Raw genomic sequence first — 18,379 nt, 5'->3', positions numbered from 1 at the left:
TCTATTCCATATCAGTTTTTGTACTTCAGGATGTAATTTGTGTAGTGTTCAAAAATATTTATTGAATGAAATAATTGATTATATATGTATATCAGTTATCCCTGACTCAGGAAGTTAATGAAAGCAAATATAGTGTACTTTTCTATTAAATTTTTTCATAATTTAATTTTGCTTCTTTAGCTCCTGATTAGCAAATGATTGCTCAGAAGTGTCCCCCTGACTCTTAGAAACAAAACCCATGGGCTTGGTTAGCAAACCCATATTCAAACCTGAACATAGAAGTGGCCAATTAGTATTAATTAGGCTAATTGACAAATATAAATCTTATTATAAATTTCGAATCTTCCACAAATATGTAGTATGATGAATCCTTGTAATTCTTAGATTTAACTAAGAGTAAATCTTAGATTTAACCTAACATCTGGAAAGCCTGGGTATTTGTTTTGTTTTGTTTTTAGCTTTACTGTCTTAGGACAGCAAAACTGTATAGACTAGTGACTGGATTAAAGAATTAAATGTAATAAAACACAAGACATTAAATTGCCCATTTTAATTGATGGTCTCTTATTGTAGTCATTATGCACCCTAATTAGCTTTGTAGTATGATGCTCTCTGAATGGACTGAAAATAGAATCCCCCAGTGGTTTCTGCTTATACCTTGACCCCATCCTTGGAAATTATCACCCATTAGGCCTAGGTTCTTCAACCTTTATACAGGATTGAAGGAGTAGAGAACCACTCCTGACTCCAACATAACTGAAGATCCATTGGTTAGCTGAGATGTGGAGCAGACCCTAGCTCTGCTTGTTGTCAGTTGGCTGACACTAGGCTTTTTGCTCAATGACTTGAGACCTCCAATTCATCATAGTTCTGGACCCTTGACATTCAAAACCAAGGTGTTATTAGGGTCAATGTCCTTCCAAAACCTTCTTGCCTCTTCCAGTTTCTGGTAGGCCCAGGCATTCCTTGGCTTGAGGATGCCATCAACCCAATCTTTGACTCTGTCATCACATGGCTGTGATCTCCTTGTGTCTGTCCTTGAATTTTCACATTTTTCTGCCATGGTATTTATTCAGTGAGTGATATTACTATGAAATCTTTCACACGAACCCTATTTACCAGGGCCTGAAAACTTTTTATTGTTAACCAGGAAGAGTTCATTGAAATTCTCTACCATACTTGTGTTAGAGCTGGTCGTGTTAATCATCCATCTTAGAACATTAACTATAATTTCAAATATTAAATTAGAATGGCTACACAATTGGATGCAGACACCACACAAACAAGCTGTATTGAGCTAGAGTTTAAATGATACATTAATAGATTTCACGTGATCTTAAAATATGAAGAGGAGTGTTAATACCTCTGAGACCTTACAGAGGGCGCAACCATTTGAAATTACTATGAAGGCTTCACTTGATTATATTACTCTTCATTTTTCCTTTTTCCTAAACACAGATAGAAATGGCAGGACCTCAGGAAAAGCAAAATCCTGAACTGAAATATTATTTTTGAAAAGGACACTCAGCAACAAGTCTAGAAAGCTGTTTTTTCTTCTTTGTTCTATTTTGTGTGCTCTTCTTAAGAAAGCCTTAACACCAGAGTTTTAATCAGGAGGGGAAGTCAGCTGGGAGAACAACTGGCTTAACCAAGGGTTCACTTAATTAATTCCTAAGTATTCCATAGCTGAAAATTTGATTCTCAGATTATCAACACCTAAACTTTCCTCTTCATTTGTATTTTATAACTTTGGTCATCTTGCCATTCCCCCATTATGAGTGGGCTAAAGTGAGATAAAAGGAAGGGTAAGTAACCGATTTTCATATGTTAATGAATCTGGTTGGGGGATAGGAAATTGAAATGGGACTTAACAATTTTTTATGAATTTCATGTATTTCTGAGAATTCCTGACCACCATGAAGTTAGCTAATAGTTCATTGTTTTAGTGCCAGTTATTTATTGTGGTATAAATGAGTGATAGGTGTTGCATTAAAAGAAAAATAAGCAGAAGGAGGGAACATGAATGGCCAGAAAACCTACAAACTAAATTAAGGGAGCCAAACATGGGAAAAATCAGAAACTTTCAGGACTGTGGAGTATTTAGATACTCCCTTTACAGGAAGTTTGCTGAATCCTGGACTAAACCATCTGAGATTTCTTCCAATTCTGATAATCTATACAACTATGAAATTATTAAGTTAATAATGAAATTATTAACTTACAATTGCATCCTATTTATAAACTTGCAGTATCTAATTTATGCAGTGGCTTTTCTTTATAGACAACCTGGCATCTAATATTATTAGTGGAAGAAGGGTTTGTTCTTCATGTTTCATGACTACAGTTAAAGGCATCATCTATAAAGGTTTTTTATTGTTGTTCTTTCTTTTTATATCATCATCAAAAATGTTTCAAGTGAGGTGAATGAACCTTTGGAAATAGCAGTTGAAGACTCCTATAATTGAAACCAGAAGAAAAACTGTTTGAGGATACCGATTTCTTACTTCAATGGCATCATTTGGAATACAGAAGTAAAATACTAGCAACAACATACTACAGTGTCAGCATATGTACAAAACACATCTTGTATCATGAACCACAAAATACAGGCTATAGTCAGTACACTTATCCTGTATCCATTAGCAGTAACTTCCCATCCCCCCACAACACACTCCTATCTCTAGGCAACTACTAATCTACCTTCTATCTCTATAGATTTGCATGTTCTAGAATGGAAGCATCCATATGTAACATGGATTTTTTCTTTTTTCTTTTTTATTGTCAAATATTCCATGGATATGGAATAGAAAAGATTTTATTTACCATTCATCAGTTCATGTACATTTGAGGTGTTTACATTTTTTTGGTTATTAGGAATGACATTACTATGAATGCTCATGTATGAGTTTTTGTGTGGACATATGTTTTCAATTCTCGGGCATTATATCTAGGAGTGGAACTTCTGGGTCATATAGTATCTCTATGTTTAAGTTTTTGAGGAACTGTCAGACTGTTTTCCATAGTAGCTGCACCATTTTACATTCCTACCAGCAATGTATGAGGGTTCCAACTTCTCCACATCCTTGCCAACATTATTATTTTCTGTCTTTTTGATTATAGTCAGTGTGAAGTTGTATCTCTGTGGTTTTGATGTGAATTTCCCTAATGGCTACCTTTTCATGTGCTTATTGGACATTTGTATATTTTCTTTGGAAAATTTCTATTCAGATCTTCAGCCCATTTTTAAATTGGGTTATTAGATTTTTTAATTATCGAGTTGTAATTATATTTATATATTCTTTCTATATTCTGGATATAGTCTCTTATCAGATATATGATTTGTAAATAGTTCGTCTCATTCTAAGTGTCTTTTATCTTTCTTGATGGCATCATTTGAAGCACAAAAGTTGTTGCACTGTTGATTTGCTGATGTTCAATTTATCTATTTTCTCTTATGCTGCTTGTGCTGTTGATGTCTCATCTAAGAAACCATTGCCTAACCAAAGGTCATGAAGATTTACTATGTTTTCTTCTAAGAGTTTTATAGTTTTAGCTCTTACATTTAGGTTTATGACCTACTTTGACTTAATTTTTATATATGGTGTAAAGGAGTTTACCTTCATTGTTCTGCATGTGGATATCCAGTTGTCAAAACACCATTTGTTGAAGAGAATGTTCATTCCCCATTGAATCATCTTGGCACCCTTTGTCAGAAATCAGTTGGCCATAAATGTAATGGTTTATTTCTGGACTCTCAATTTCTACTCCACTGATTTATATTTCTATCCTTATATCAGTACTGTACACATCTTGATTACTGTAGCTTTGGGGTAAATTTTACAGTTTGGAAGTTGAGAGTCCTCCAACTTTGTTTTTATTGCCTATTTGCCCTGGCTAGAACCTCCAGTACAATAATGAATAGAAGTGGTAAGACCAAACATTCTTGTCTCATTCCTGATGTTAGGAGGACAGCATTCAGTCTTTCACTATTAAGTATGATGTTAACTGTGAGTTCTTCATAGATGGCCTTTATCAGTTTGAGGAAGTTTCCTTGTATGCCTAGTTTATTAGACATTTTTATCATGAAAGGGTGTTGGATTTTGTCAAATGCTTTTTCTACATCTAATGAAATGATCATATGGGTTTTGTCCTTTATTCTATTACAATAGTGTATTACATTGATTTTTGGATGTTTTATTAATCTTGTATTCCTGGGATAACTCCCACTTGGCTATGCTCTACAATCCTTTTAAAAAGTTGCTGGATTGTTTACTAGTATTTTGTTGAAGACTTCTGTTATCTATACACATAAGGGATATTGTTCTGCGGTTTTCATGTGATGTCTTTTATTTTGGTATCATGATGTTACAGGTCTCACAGAATGACTTTGGAAGAATTCCCTCCTCTTCTTTTTTTTTTTTTTTTTGGAAGAGTTTGTGAGGTATTGGTATTAATCCTTCTTTAAATCTCTGGTAGATTTCAGTGATGAAGCAATCTAGGCCTGGGTTTTTCTTTTTGGGTAGTTTTGGATTAGTAATTTAATTTCTTTACTTCTTATAGACCTATTCGGCTTGGCTATTTCTTCTTAAGTCAGTTTTGGTAGGTTGTATCGTTCTAAGAACTTGCCCATTTCCTCTAAGTTATCTGCTTTGTTGGCACACAATTGTTCATAGTCTTTTACAGTCTTTTTTATTTCTATAAGATCAGTAGTGATATTCTCTTTCATTCTTTTACTAATTTGAGTCTTCACTATTTTGTTATTGGTGAGGCTAGTTAATAGCTAAAAATGTTGATCTTTCCAAAGAACCAACTTGTGATTTTGTTAATTTTCCCTATTAACTTTGTATTCTCTATTTCACTAATTTATGCCCTAATCTTTGTTATTTCTTTTCTTCTGCCTGCTTTGGGTTCAGTTTGGTCTTCTTTTTCTAGATTAGGGCAGAAGTTTAGGTTATGGTTTTGAGATGTTCCTTCTTTTTAAATATAGATATTTACAGCTATAAACTGCTCTCCAATGACAATTTTACCTTCATCCCATATGTTTTTGTTGTATTTTCATTTTCATTCATCTCAAAGTATTTTCTAATTTGCCTTGTAATATTTGACCCATATTTAAAGTGTCTAATTTCCTTCTGAAGTCCCTAAGTTTTTCTCCTTTATTACTGATTTCTAATATATTGTGGTCAGAGAACATTCTTTGTATGATTTCAATCTTTTTAAACTTATTGAAGCTTGTTTTATGGCCCAGCATATGGCCTATGAAGAATGTTTCATGCACACTTGAGCAAATTGTGTATTTCCATTCTATTCCCTTGTTGATCTTCTGCCTAATTGTTCTATCCATTGTTAAGTGGGGCCTTGAAATCTCACACTATCATTGTTGAATTGTCTATTTATCCCTTTAATTCTGTCAAGTTTTTGTTTCATCTATTTTGATAGGTTCTTAGGTGCATATATATATATATATAATATATATATATATATATATATATATTTTTTTTTGCGGTATGTGGGCCTCTCACTGTTGTGGCCTCTCCCGTTGCAGGGCACAGGCTCTGGATGCACAGGCTCAGCAGCCATGGCTCACGAGCCCAGCTGCTCCGTGGCATGTGGGATCTTCCCGGACCAGGGCACGAACCCGTGTCCCCCGTATCGGCAGGCGGACTCTCAACCACTGCGCCACCAGGGAAGCCCTGCATATGTGTTTTAAATTGTTATATCTTCCTGACAGATTGAATATTTAATCATTGTGAAATGTCCCTTTTTTTCTTTAGTAACATTTATTTGTTTTAAGGTGAATTTCATCTGATATTAGTATAGTTACTCCAACAATTTTATGGTTGGTTCTTTCATGGTATATACATATATTTTCTATCCTTTTACTTTCAACTTATTTGTATCTTTGACTATGGAGTGCTTTTCCCATAGACAGCATATCTGTTGAATCAAGTTGGATCTTGATTTTTTAAATCCAATCTGCAATTTCTGCCTTTTAATTTAATTAATTCATATTTAATGTTGTTATTGATATGGCTGGGTATATGTCTTCCATTTTAAATTTCTTCTATATGCCTCATGTCTTTTTTTCTGTTCCTCAATTATCTTCTTTTGTATTAAGTGGATATATTTCAGTGTAATATTTTGATCCCTTTAATATTTTAAGTGTATTTTTAAGAGTTATTTTCCTGGTGGTAGTTCTAGGGCTTACAATATACATTCTAACTTACCAGAATTTACTTCATTTACACTGATTAATTCCAGTTAAATATAGAAATTTCACTCCTATATAGCTCCTTTCCATACCAACCTTTTTGTACTATTATTATTATATATATTACATCTATATATGTTACAAACTAAATATATAGCTATAATTATTACTTTATATGATCTTATATCTTTTAAGACAGCTAAGAGGAGTGCAGGTATATATCCAGTTTGTCATATTGACCATATTATATATCATTTCTAGCTCTCTACATTTGTTCTTGTAGATTCTAGGTATCATCTGCTATCATTTCCTTACTCCAAGACAGCTTTGTTTCCACCCCCAACAGAAGAATGATACACATATTATTTCATGTGGTTGTTTTCTAAGTCAAAAGAAGTTTTTAAGTCTCTTAAGAAAGGAAAAACGTGCAACTATACTATCTTTAGTAAGTACCTATATGAGTGCCTTTATTGGTGCTCTTTGTTTTTTCATGTGGATTTGAATTACTGCCTGGTGTCACTTGCTTTTTGCCTGAATACTTCCCTTTATGTTTCTTGTAATATAGGTCTACTAGCAATGGACTTTCTTTTTATTTATCTGGTAACATCTTTATTCCACATTATTTTTGAATGATAGTTTTGAATATAATATTCTTGGTTGATAGTTTTTTACTTTCAGCAATTTGAACATGTCATCCTTCTGTCTTCTGGCTTTCACTGTTTCTAATGAAACTTAACCTGTTAATCATGTTGGAGTTTCCTCATATGTGATGTCATTTCTCTTACTGCTTTCATGAGTTTTCTCATTTTTAGCTTTCAACATTTGACTATCGTGTATCTGAGTGTGGGATCTCTGCATTCATCCTACTTGGTGTTTGTTGGGCTTCTTTGATGTGTAGATTAATGTTTTTCATCAAATTTAGGCATTTCCATCCATCTCTTTAATATTGCTTTTCTGCTCCTTTCCTCTCCTCTGGTACTCCCATTATGCATATTCCCATTGGTATGCTTAATGGTGTTCCACATTTCTCTGAAGTTATTTTTCTTCATTACTTTTTCTCTTTGGTCTTCAGATTGCATAATCTCTATTGATTTATCTTCAAGTTCACTGATTCTTCAGGCAGCTCAACTATACTATTGAGCTCCTCTAGTAAATTTCTCATTTCATTTATTGTATTTCTCAACTCCAGAATTTCCATTTGTTTTTTTATTTTTAAAATTCTATTTCTTTATTGACAAATCTTTGTCTGCTACATCCATCATCTGGGCCCTTTCTAAGGCAATGTTTATTGCCTGCTCCCCCCCAACCCCCGTGCATCTGGGTAACTTTGTTTCTTTGCATATTTTATAAATGTTATAAACTGGACATTTTATGTAGTATCTTATATCATCTCTGGATAATGACCTTCTTCCTCTGGGGGATTCTTACTTGCTTGGTTATTTCCCCTGCAGTACGCAGTCTGATATCACCTTTCTCTATCTTTTAGTTTAGCTACCTAAGGGTTGCCCCTGGCTTGGCATAAAGCAATTACTGGTCAGTAAGATTTTTACCCTTTACCATCGGATATGTGTGTGCTTGGAGGATGCTATCATAGTTCATAAAGTTTACTTTTGACCCATGTTCAGCCAGGGACTAGTAGCTTGGAGGTACCTTCTCTGTTCTGAGAGGGCACAGCCTTTGACATACAGTCTTCCAGATTGCCAGGAATGAATGTGATTTTATTTTTAAGCCTGTGCTCCTAGGGTCAGAGCAACTTTTTGTTCAGTCAGTATTTGGTCAAGTTCCTTGTGCCAATCAAGCTTTTGCCATGTGTTGATGGTTCTCCATGTATTGGGAAATGCTTTTAAGTCTGTCCCACGTTCTTCTCTGATTGTCCTGAGTGGGTGCAGCCCAGCACATGCACAGTCTTCTCAATCCCGAGTTGACTGTACTCGCAGGAGGACTCCTCTGGGCTCCCTCTGGTTTCTATTAAACTTCTGGCTCCTCTGCTGCTTTGCTTGCACCAGCTCCTCCTAATTGCTCTCCACCAAGATCTCCATTGTTTTTAACAATGCCCTTAGGTATGGAGTTCTCCATGCTCTGTTTCAATGAAGTCAGTGTTCTGAGGCAGACCTGTGGAACTCTTTTGTCCTCATTGAGTGTCTTTCCCTTTGGAAAAAAACTCTGCATCACTGAACCAGAGCTAGGGGCAGGGGCCCCAGAGTGAAACCGACATGCTGAGTGGGCACCAGGGCATGGTAGCAGTCCCTGGTACTCTCGGTTTTTCTCTGAGTGAAACCTCTAACCTTTGAGTTAGCTGAGGTGGAAAAAATCAGGGCCCCAGTATACTCAGCTTGTGCATGGAGTAGTGCTTCCACCCTAAGAGTGGGGGCTGGCTGGTGGAAGGGATCTCCAGTACTCTTGGTTGTGCCTACTTGGAATGGTTTTTACAACACAGTGATGGGGAGATGGTAAATGTAGGCAGCTACTTTGCCAGGGTGAAACTGTAGCCCCAGAGGAGTTGGGGAGAGAGGGAGCCCTACCTTTCCCTAACATCTTCACCACACCTGAAGAGAATAGAGCACTAAGGGTAGAGCTTCTGTAACAAAGACCTGGTGAGGTAGAGGGTATGTGGGTAATTCCTCAAATGCCACAGACTCCTGCTGTCTTGAGACTTAAGTCTCTCAAATGAATGTTTCTCCATTTGCTTTATGCCACTTGGATAATTTCTAGATACTTGAAATGATTGTTTTTTTAAAAAATAATTTTTACCAGTTAAGTTTTTGTTTTGTTAGAGAGGGTCTACTGAACCCCTTATTCTACCATTCTGGATGTCTCACCCGTCTCTCTCTATATATATATATTTAACATCTTTATTGGAATATAATTGCTTTATAATGGTGTGTTAGCTTCTGATGTATAACAAAGTGAATCAGCTATACATATATGTATATCCCCATATCTCCTTACTCTTGCATCTCCCTCCTACCCTCCCTATCTCACCCCTCTAGGTGGTCACAAAGCACTGAGCTGATCTCCGTGCTATGCAGCTGCTTCCCACTAGCTATCTATTTTACATTTGGTAGTATAAGTCCATTCCACCCTCTCACTTTGTCCCAGCTTGCCCTTCCCCCTCCCTGTGTCCTCAAGTCCATTCTCTACATCCACGTCCTGCCCCTAGGTTCTTCACAACCATTTTTTCTTTAAGATTCCTTATATATGTGTTAGCATATGGTATTTGTTTTTCTCTACTTCACTCTGTGTGACACTCTAGGTCCATCCACCTCACTACAAATAACTCAATTTCATTTCCCTTTATGGCTGAGTAATATTCCATTGTGTGTATGTGCCACACCTTCTTTATCCATTCATCTGTCGATGGACACTTACGTTGCTTCCATGTCCTGGCTATTGTAAATAGAGCTGCAATGAACATTGTGGTACATGACTCTTTTTGAATTGTGGTTTTCTCCAGGTATATGCCCAGTAGTGGGATTGCTGGGTCATATGGTAGTTCTATTTTCAGTTTTTTAAGGAAGCTCCATACTGTTCTCCATAGTGGATGTATCAGTTTACATTCCCACCAACAGTGCAAGAGGGTTCCCTTTTCTCCACACCCTCTCCAGAATTTATTGTTTGTAGATTTTTTTGATGTGTCAATATATTTTTGAACATAACTTCTGAGTGGAAATGTCATGCAGCAAAAAGAGAAATGGATTGGGTGTCAGGACCCAAAATTTTCATCCCAACTTGGCTAACAGTAAGCTCAGTGACTTCTCCTGAAGTACAGTTTCCTCATTTGTAGAATTGAGGAAATTGTATTAGAGGACCTCTACATTCCTTCCAACTCTAAAATCCAATGACTTTATGAAACAGAATTGGAACAGGAAGTCACAAGTGAAAAATATTCTACTGTAGCTGTGAGAACAGGAAGTATGTAAACAATCCACTGCCTTTTTTTAACCAAAAATGTTCCAACCTATTTCTAATTAGAGCATGTACTTCATTTCCAACTCTACCTAGCTAATCAAGATACTAGTTTAATGTGTGGTTTGCAGTCAAGACATTTTTCCACCCCAAAGGTTTCCTTCCCAATCAACAGAACTGAGAAACTGGGGGCAACAAAACGTTGCCTTTCACTGATTGGTCATTAAAAGTATGACATCTTAATGCTAAGTGAAAGCACTACAATCTGCTACCATTTTACCCATATTATGAGCACTGCAAACAATTACTTCCTCTCTGAGACAATTTCAAGCTTTCACCTTTTGCATAAGGCTGTAAGGCCATACTCCCAGAGTGTCTATCAAATTATCTGTACTTATTTGGAGTGTGTGAATGGCAAAATACTAATTCTCCCTATGCATCGCAGAAGAGTTGCTTCAATGGGACACCCATTTCTAGTCACAAAGACATATTGTTTATTTAGTACTGATTATCTGCACAGATTGTTATAACAATAAATCTGGTAAAGAACCTCCCTCACAGAGTCATTTTGTCTTAACTAATCAGTTTTAACCAGCTTATTTGACTTCATATTATCATTTACTATACAGTTTACATTCAAAATCTATATACTCAATGCAGGGAGAGAAGGGGCCTTTCTATAATTTAAGAAAGCTGCCATTGCAAACATATTTAAATGCTTTCAACTACTAATCCACAACAGAATATCCTATGATAAACCTACAAGGTAAGAGGATTATGAATATACATTGGTAAAAGTTGCTACTCCCTGAGACATCCAGCAATAAGGAAGGATAGGAGCAAGATGGCAGTGTGCACAAAGTGATCCAGAAATAAGGAAACATATAATCTTTAAATATCTTGCCTTTAAAAGCAAAACATATTTTTAAACTGGCCATCTTCACAAACTGAGCTTTGTCAGCGTCTAAGGGAAAAGGCAAAATATTTAACTAAAGGTATAGAAAAGGTGAAAATCCTTGCACAGGAGAAGTAAATGTGTATTTTGAGTTTATCCAAATGTTAAGGCCTCTTTCTGATTCTCACAAGTGACCCTCAGACTTGAGCTATTCAAAAATTTCCAAATGAGCCCATCTGCTCACCAAGATATTTCTATGTTAAAAACCTGCAGGAAGGCATGTGGCCCAGTTTTCACGATCCCAAATTACCTTGGTTTCAGTTTAATTTTTGTAAACTGGGATTCCCTTAGGAAGAAAGTAAAATTTTCAATCTCAAAAATAAAGAGATATTAAGAAACAAAACCCTATCCCTTGCGCCATTTTCAGAGCCCATATTCCAAAATTGTAGCTTATCTATCCCAAGACATTAAGAAAACATTGTTGCAACACTGATTCAGAAATTTGTACTTTTGTGCATGTAATATTGTAATGTAAAATTAGTACATTATAATAAATGTCCCTTTTCTTGGCATTTCCTCTGAATGAATCATTTTAGGAAGCTTTTGTCTATTATGTCACTGTATAGAACCACCTTTCTAAGATGGAGTTAAGAGAAAAAAATATTTGACTTAGTTGTGGCCCCTACAATAACTGAGTTTTTCAGGTAATTTTTTATTAGCTGAAAATACTGGTTAATGACCACAATGACCCAGTGGTCTAGAGACCACCAGAGACCACCGCCAATCATATGAAAACAGCTTCAAATTTCTTAGTGGGGAAATTTCCCCACCCTAAAAACATTCCTATCTTTTTTTTTTTAGTTTATGTAAAAATTTATTTGACCAAAATGTAGAAAAGTGATACTATTACATATGACACTGTTGCAAGAATCTAAATGAAAAGTGTGGGTTTCATTCAATTGCACAATTTGCTAGTGTATTTCCTGGGTAGTGTGATGCTTAATAAATAGGAGTGAGGGGCAGAGGATTTGGATAAACTAGAAGCAGGGTAATTTTTAGTCAGAATTGTAAACTTGAGTTGACCCCCACACTGCTAGGGAATGTGGAATATTCCAGCTCTGAGATGTTAACTGAGAGAGCAGAAAGCTAACAAAGCCAAACTGTGCAGCCCTGTCTACAAAATACTCCATATCCAGTTTAATCAGGAGTTCCCTGGTCTTTTATTAACTTGGTCCTGAAGAAGGAATTAAAATTCCAGATAAGTAAATCTCCAATTTGCCAGTCCCTGGAGTATAGAGGAGATGAAGTTAGGCCAATTACTTTTTCATCCTTACTTTGCTGTCAGAGAGGGCTATTCTGTCCAATATTTGTTTATGGAAAGTCTTACTCAACTATTGATGGCTAGCAGTCTTTTTGATATAGCTTCTCTGAATAGGACTGAATTCTACAACATTCATTCCTGCTGAGTGGATGGCCTCATATCAGAGCAGATAAGCATGGGTCATTATTGGAATAAGACATCAGCTACTCAGAGAACAACTTTAGAGTGAAAGAAGCATAGAGAAGAGCATATCAAGGATCTATCTAGAAAACATTTGGGTAATTATTATGACTCTTTTCCAAGCATTCCCATGCTGGCTGCTCAGAGGATGTTTGTTCTGCATGGTGGAGTGTGGAAAAGAGCCAGGATGATTAGGTTAACCTCTGTGTGGTTTATGACTTCCCATAGTAACCCCACCCCCACTCCCCTTTTTTGCTCTGGATGGAAAATTCCCACCCATTTTAATGTGATGGTCCCTGGCCTCCTATAGTGTGACCAACAGTGGATATTCTACAACCTTTTAAACTGACCCATGACTAGACATCGGAATCTGTGTTTTAAAACTGTGGGGTTGTCTATTCTCCCAGGAACCAAATGCCCTCAGTCTTGAGAGTATGCTCAATATGAAATACCCTGCCTACCTCAGGAATAAATGAAATTTAAGGATAAAAACAGAGCTGAAAAACCTGATGCTATTTGAAAAAAGGAAGGAATAGATTTAACTGGTGCTCAAAGCTTCTCTGATACAAAATATTTGGTCATGTATTCATAATTTGCTTGACATTTCCTGCAAAGCAAAGAGACAATAACAAAAGAAACTCCTTACAAGAGAAGAGAAAGACACGGAGCTCTGGAGTTTTTGTTGGAACAAAACTCTTCTGTTTTGGTTCTATACAGTTTAGTTCATTTAGTGTCTGATCCAGTGTCTGATGTAAGTCCACATTCTCTTCTTTGGCCTGGGCAAGTTTTTCTTCTAGCTCATCGATTTTTCCAGTTTTGCAATTGTTCTCTCTGCAAATTTGGCACGGGTCTCAGCTTCTTTCAGTTTGTCAGATAGAAGTTTAATTTCTTCTTCATGTTCATCCTCCCTTTCAGATGCATCCTCTGGCAACTTCAAGTTGTTAGTGACATTGAGTTCTTCTTCCAGGTCACCACATTTTATTTTATTTTATTTATTTTAATGGTTAATGTATTTATTATCTTTATAATTTGATGAAAAGGCACTGCTTCTTAGATATTACATTGAAAAATTCTCAGTTTTGTCACTGAAACGTGTAAGCAACTGAGCAGCTTCTGTCTGTATCTGTTTATCCTCCTCTGCATGTGCTGGATAGTCCTTGGCTTTTGTTAGCCAGAAAGCAGCAAGCTTTTTGTAGTGTAGTTTCAAATATGTCTTTCCTAGAAGAAGCAAGTTTTTGCTGTAGAAGTTTGGATCCACTTGCTCTGCCCTGTGAAAGTAGCCTAATGCCTCCTCATAGGTGGAACTAGGAGGAGTTGCAAACAGCATTTTAGCAATTCTTCTTTGATACCAAGGCATTTCAGCAAATGTGTAACACCAAATACCCATAAGGTGAATTGAGGTAGCATCTTTAGGGTTGAGTTCAACTGCTTTCTCAAAATGCTCCTTGATCATGTAGGCATTTGCAATTTTAGCCTTGATTCCTTCATAATCTCCAACATCACTAATACAGATTGCATACCACTTATGAGCTGCAAAACTTGATTCATTTTTTTCTAGTGCCCTTTTTGCCTACTCTAGGGCTTCATACACCAAAATCTTTTTCTCCTCTTCTGAGGTTCCACTGAGTTGAGCTATAACACATGATGCCCATGCCAAACACCACAGTAACTCTGCATCTTCACTTTCCTTGTACTGGGATAGCAACTGGTAAAGTTTTTCTGTTTCTCCACTTTCATATAGATAGTCTGCTTGTTCAAGGATTTCTTCAACTCTGAAGACTCTGGCTGTGGCATGAACCACAGCAGCCTGGGAAATGACTTGATAAGTTTCAAAACCCAAATAAGACAAGGCAGAGAATAAAAGACTTATTTTGAAAGCTCCTGGGTTTCCCATCACCTCAGTGCCACGGAGTCACCAAAGAATGAACTGCTCGCAGCTGCCAGCAGCACCCATCAGGAGCCAAGGTCCTGGGGCAGTGATACGTCCCAAAGGAAGGGAGTGCCAGAGTCGCAAGGCTAGTGCCATGATCTGCAGCTTGCAGGCCTGACCCCTCACCCCTTTGGCTGCTAAGAAGCGGCGCAGAGTGAAAGGCACCCCAGTCTTTCCACAGAAAGCAGTGTCCGCCGGCTTCCGGCCCTGCTCCTCTTCTTCCCCACAGCTTCAGGTCACCACATTTTAGTTCAGATGGCTTGGCATGCTCCTCCACCCTCTCCAGCTCACCCTCCAGGATGACCAACTTACGAGCTACCTCCTTGTATTTGTGGTCAGCTTACTCAGCAATGTCCTTGGTTTCTTTGAGCTGAATCTACTGAATCTCCATCTTCTCCTCATCTTCGTTGCCCAGTTTTCTATCACCTTCATTCCTCTTTTGCTCTCATTTGCACCCTTTTCTGCCTCCTCCAGCTTGCACAGGGCTGTGGCCAGTCATTCCTGAGCCCTGTCCGACTCCCCCTCAATGAGCTGGATGTGTCAACTGAGAGCTGCCACATCACCTTCAGCTTTCTCTCACCACTCGCGCTCGCCATCCAGCTCCCACACTGTAGGCCCTGTGCACGGTCCTCCGCCTCGTCCGCCTGCTGCTGTAGGGCCTGGTTCTAGCGTTTCACTGCCTCCAGGGAGTTGAGGCCAGCCATGGCGTGGAGGTGCATGCAGCGGGTGGTGGGCAGTGGGCAGTGGTGGGCGTTTACCTTGGCTCCAGCGAGAGCTGCAGCAGCTGCGCCCCAGCCCCCAACCCTTTGCCTACACCAGGTCCTATCCTTTGACTATATGTTTCCCATATCACAAAATCACTTACTTTGAATACCACTATTCACATTCAAAATGAATATTACTAATGATTACTTCAATCTTAGTTTGGTTATGCAACTAAGCTAAATATTTTCCATCAGCAACATTGGAAATGTATAGGAGGAATTAACAGAAGCAAAATTTCTATCTAACCACATTTCTAGTAATGCAGCTGGGTTATTCAAAGGACTTGTTGTTGTTGTTGTTCCTCAGAAAAGCAATCACGTCTATGGCTTCAGAGTAAGAAAAGTCCCAACCCCTCCATTTTTCAGCTGATTACGCATCTCAGTGATAACTCCAACTCCAAAAGCAAGATCCTGCACCACTTACTGTACTTTCAAAGACTAACCACAAAATACTGGCTTCAAGCTACTTATCAAATCACCTTTATATAACAAAACTGCAGACCCAATCAGTTTAGATATCTACCTACTAATGACAATACAAATCAGAAAAAAAATTAATCTCACCCATACCAAATTATGACTTAAAAGACAATAAAACCATAGACAAATACTTTAAGACCTTTTCTGAGAAATAAAGCCTCATTATAGAGTTATGTGGCTGGTCATGACACACAAGTTTTTCAAGCTGAATGATTACTACAAAACAAATTAAAGCAAATTCCAGTTGGAAAGGGAGAGGAGCTTTCTAAGTGAATATATACCAACATTTTATTAATTATTTCTTGATTATCTTGTTTGGGCTCCTCCTTGTTATTTCAAGCTTAAAGGAACTCATTAAACTACTGAAAAAGGAAGGGAAGACTTGGTAATAAAGTAACTCTGAACTGTCAACACAGATTAGAGTCCTGATGATGTAAATGTATGTGAAATCCTCTCCTATTTGCCTAAAGGTCATTAATAATTTTTAAGTAGATGTTGCTTTATACACATGCAGGCGTGCACACATCCCATTTGGTTGTTTCTTTGTATAACTTCAGAGAGCAAAAGCAGTGCATTTAAGATGGAAATAGAAAAGGCAATTAACTTTCTAAGCTTTTTAGATCACTCCCAGTATGGTAACTCTCAAATTACATCAGGGTTTATGAGTCTTTAAAAAGAAATGTATAAATTTTGGTCCAAAACAAAAGCAACACCTCATTTGGTGGAAAAATAAAATTTCCACCGCTAGATGACAGTTACAATGCTGGTTAATGATGAACATTCTACATACCAACATGAGAGTCAAGGTTTTTCCTCTTAAAGGTATACAGTGGCATATAATTTTTAAAATGTAAGTATAGTTAACTATCATTGAAGTACTTCAATGGGGGAAGGGGAGGAGAAACAATGAACCTACACTCTCTTATTTTCTTAAAAATTTTTAAGAAACAGACATTTTCCATCTAAATTGTCAGCATAAAGGAGGTTTGAAAAACTACAAAAAATTTGGAAACAAATATGATTCATCTGGTTATGGATAGCAAATGGCTATCAGGCCTCAAAAATGAAAATAGGGTAAAGTCAAATAGTAACAAAAATTATGCTTTGACCACAACTAAGGCAGTAACAAGAAAATAATTTGGGGATAATATAAATATCACATTAAATAGATGGTGATAGATGTAAAACTCAAATCCCTTTCAAAATAAATCTTATCTAAAAGAAGGATTATAGAAAATGGGAATGTATGATTATTTATTTATTTATTTATTTTTGTTTTTTATTAGTTTCTGCTTTATAACAAAGTGAATCAGTCATACATATACATGTTTCCACATCCCTTCCCTCTTGCGTCTCGCTCCCTCCCACCATCCCCATCCCACCCCTCCAGGCGGTCACAAAGCACCAAGCTGATCACCCTGTGCTCTGCGGCTGCTTCCCACTATCTATCTACCCTACGTTTGGGACTGCATATATGTCCATGCCTCTCTTTCGCTTTGTCACAGCTTACCCTTCCCCCTCCCCATATCCTCAAGTCCATTCTCAAGTAGGTCTGTGTCTTTATTCCTGTTTTACCCCTAGGTTCTTCATGATATTTTTTTCCTTAAATTTCATATATATGTGTTAGCATACGGCATTTGTCTTTCTCTTTCTGACTTACTTCACTCTGTATGACAGACTCTAGGTCTATCCAGCTCATTACAAATAGCTCAGTTGCGTTTCTTTTTATGGCTGAGTAATATTCCATTGTATATATGTGCCACATCTTCTTTATCCATTCATCCGATGATGGACACTTAGGTTGTTTCCACCTCAGGGCTATTGTGAATAGGGCTGCAAAGAACATTTTGGTACATGTCTCTTTTTCAATTATGGTTTTCTCAGGGTATATGCCTAGTAGTGGGATTGCTGGGTCATATGGTAGTTCTATTTTTAGTTTTTTAAGGAACCTCCATACTGCTCCCCATAGTGGCTGTACCAATTCACATTCCCACCAGCACTGCAAGAGTGCTCCCTTTTCTAGACACCCTCTTCAGCATTTATTGTTTCTAGATTTCTTGACGATGGCCATTCTGACTGGTGTGAGATGATATTTCATTGTAGTTTTGATTTGCATTTCACTAATGATTAATGACGTTGAGCATTCTTTCATGTGTTTGTTGGCAGTCTGTATATCTTCTTTGGAGAAATGCCTATTTAACAGTTGCTTCATTTGTAAATATTTTCTCCCATTCTGAGGGTTGTCTTTTGGTCTTGTTTATGGTTTCCTTTGCTGTGCAAAAGCTTTGAAGTTTCATTAGGGCCCATTTGTTTATCTTTGTTTTCATTTCCATTTCTCTAGGAGGTGGGTCCAAAAGGATCTTGCTGTGATTTATGTCAGAGTGTTCTGCCTATGTTTTCCTATAAGAGTTTGATAGTTTCTGGCCTTACATTTAGGTCTTTAATCCATTTTGAGTTTATTTTTCTGTATGGTGTTAGGGAATGATCTAATCTCATATTTTACATGTCCCTGTCCAGTTTTCCCAGCACCACTTATGGAAGAGGCTGTCCTTTCTCCACTGTACATTCCTGCCTCCTTTATCAAAGATGAGTTGACCATATGTGCGTGCGTTTATCTCTGGGCTTTCTATCGTGTTCCATTGATCGTTCTGTTTTTGTGCCAGTACCACACTGTCTTGATTACTGTAGCTTT

General features: G+C 37.3%; 2 pseudogenes; both read right to left on the bottom strand.

The window, feature by feature from the left end:
- Window positions 1-12,995: 12,995 nt before the first annotated feature.
- Window positions 12,996-15,147, bottom strand: LOC132481794 (tropomyosin alpha-4 chain-like; annotated as a pseudogene).
- LOC132482578 (regulator of microtubule dynamics protein 1-like) lies at window positions 13,571-14,539 on the bottom strand (annotated as a pseudogene).
- Window positions 15,148-18,379: the final 3,232 nt, after the last annotated feature.

This window comes from Mesoplodon densirostris, chromosome X (genome assembly GCF_025265405.1).
Source record: "Mesoplodon densirostris isolate mMesDen1 chromosome X, mMesDen1 primary haplotype, whole genome shotgun sequence".
Taxonomy (NCBI): domain Eukaryota; kingdom Metazoa; phylum Chordata; class Mammalia; order Artiodactyla; family Ziphiidae; genus Mesoplodon; species Mesoplodon densirostris.
Note: the sequence above shows the minus strand (reverse complement) of the source record. Positions and strands in the feature narration are given on the sequence as shown.